The sequence below is a fragment of the Frankliniella occidentalis genome, unplaced genomic scaffold (genome assembly GCF_000697945.3).
Source record: "Frankliniella occidentalis isolate FOCC.00 unplaced genomic scaffold, Focc_3.1 Scaffold150, whole genome shotgun sequence".
NCBI lineage: Eukaryota > Metazoa > Arthropoda > Insecta > Thysanoptera > Thripidae > Frankliniella > Frankliniella occidentalis.
In genome coordinates, this window is record NW_026267277.1 from 520,146 (window position 1) to 522,399 (window position 2,254).

Sequence of the window (2,254 nt, forward strand, 5' to 3'; positions counted from 1 at the left end):
CATTTAAATATTATCAGTGGAAATCAATAGCAGTTTATGGGCGGCGCTCCAACCAAACATGATAACCATCCGGCATCTTGATTGACCGTTGTGACCCCAGAGAGAAATAGGTCGTGGAAAAGACGTGGATTCCACGTGGTTTCGTGGACTTTTCGTGGTGGTGGATACATCCACGAGATATCCACCACTATTTACCTTTCCAAAAAGATGCAAATAAAATCAGAAGAAACCATTTTTACATCAACATTTCTCACGAAAAGGGATCTTTATTGTTCTGAACGCCATATTTCAGTATATTGTCAATTCGACGTGGAATCCACGTCGAATCGACGTGTATCAGTTCGTCTGTCGTGTACACGTCGATTCCACGTTGATTTCACGTCGGTTGCCTCGAAACCCTTGATTTAGTTGCTCGTACCAGTTCGTCTCAAATACCTATGCTTCTCACTTTAAAACAGCGCCAACGAAACTGTTAGACATTTATTCTGTGACAGAGCACACGCTTTTCATTTGTCATTTTCATTGAAGAATACTTAGAAAGTGTTCTTGACAGAACACCTTTCAAAATATTCCGCCACGACACCACAGAGAGTCTCGTTTCGAACGGAAAAAAGAAGGCACCGTACGTTGTTTACATTCGAAATGTCGTATCGTGTCTGTGGTCTTCTACTACAAAATATTACTACAAAAAATTAAACAAGCGTAAGTGAATACCATTTTTTTACGTTTCCTCTTTGTATTATCGCATTGTCAGTCTTGTTAGTAATTTCTTGTCGTGCAGGTTTTGTCTTCTGTGGACGTTTAGTGATATAGAGGCACAAGAGCATGCTTGAACCAGAACTGCTGCCGTTAATCAAAGTCGGAAGGTAAGGAAGGTCCCAACTTCAAAATTCTCAGCGTGATTCGGTTAAATGGATTTAGAGTCGAGAAAAGATATCTAATCTCTGTCTTGTATTGTGGGCGAAGTATAGACTAAGTTAGTTTGGTTTAGGTTATCTTACTTAACCTCTCAGGTATGTCTTGAAGCCTGAAGAAAAAAGTGATTACACTTCAACTCAAAATTTGTTTGTGTTTTTCACCGAACTTTTCTACTGTTGTTACACAGTGTTATTGTCAGTGCATTGTTTTGAACTCTAGATGAGGTAACGGTGAAAGACTTGTCTCTCTGATAGAGTGTGTTTTTGAAATTATATTCTTGTCGTTACTTTTTCAAATTCAAATGGTTGTTATAAAAAGTCTAACCACTTTTTATAACAATATTGCCTCCATATTCATAGTAATTTAGTTTGATTTATTTTCAGGTGCTTTGGTAGATTGCAATAAGGAGGTAGCAGGGGTAGTACCTTCTGCTGAAGAAGTCATTAAAAACTGGCTGATGTATGCAGGGAAAAGACTGTTTATGGTTTTCTTTAAGTTGTGTTGCATCTAGTCATTGTTATTTTTGTTTTAAAGATTAGGATTTATTTCTTTGTGCTATTGTTTTCATGTTTCATCAAACACTGTGAAAAATATATTTGTACATGTACGATATATTTTGTAATTTGCCATTTACAATACGAGTCGTACATGTACAACCTCCCACTGTCGCTCCATATTCGATTCCAAGTCGATACATAGGGCTAGTAAATTATTGTACAATTTTAGATTGTACTTGTACGACTTCTTACATGGAAAATTTTCCTGTACCCGTACGACAATTTTTCACAGTGAATAAAGTCAACATTCTACTCAAAGAAACTGTTTCTCTCTGTACTGCTTACCCTTTACCTAACCATATAAATTGCAGAGTTATACCTAAATTTGAGATTCAGATCTGCATGTAGCACATTTGTACGTGGAGACGTTTACGTCGACGTCACGTTGAATCGACGTGATCAACACGTCGATAAATCGTGGATGGGATAGTCAAATTCACGTGGATAACACGTGAATTCATCACGTGTTATCCACGTCTAACACCACGTCGATTCCACGTCTTTTCCACTAAAATTTCTTTCTGGGGACGATGGTCACCTAGTCGAAGACGAACAACGGCGATGCAACTCGACACTTGAAACCTATACACACGGAGTTCGTGGAGGCTCCGTATAAACACGCAGTTCCCGGGGGCTCGGTACAAACACGGAGTTCAGCAGGCCGCCGTAAAGGGTCGTAACTATGTTTTTTGAAAATTTCGAGTTATGAAGTGCGTCGGATAGAGGAAACCAAGGGCTATCGATCAGCGAAAACCGCATTTCGATATGTCAATTAGTTT

General features: G+C 38.8%; 1 long non-coding RNA gene across 1 annotated transcript; it reads left to right on the forward strand.

Moving 5' to 3' along the window:
- Nucleotides 1-101: 101 nt before the first annotated feature.
- On the forward strand, nucleotides 102-1,491 carry LOC127750194 (uncharacterized). The gene is made up of 3 exons (XR_008011572.1): nucleotides 102-702; nucleotides 782-866; nucleotides 1,302-1,491. It is a non-coding gene; the product is annotated as an uncharacterized LOC127750194 (long non-coding RNA).
- The last annotated feature ends 763 nt before the right edge of the window (nucleotides 1,492-2,254 follow it).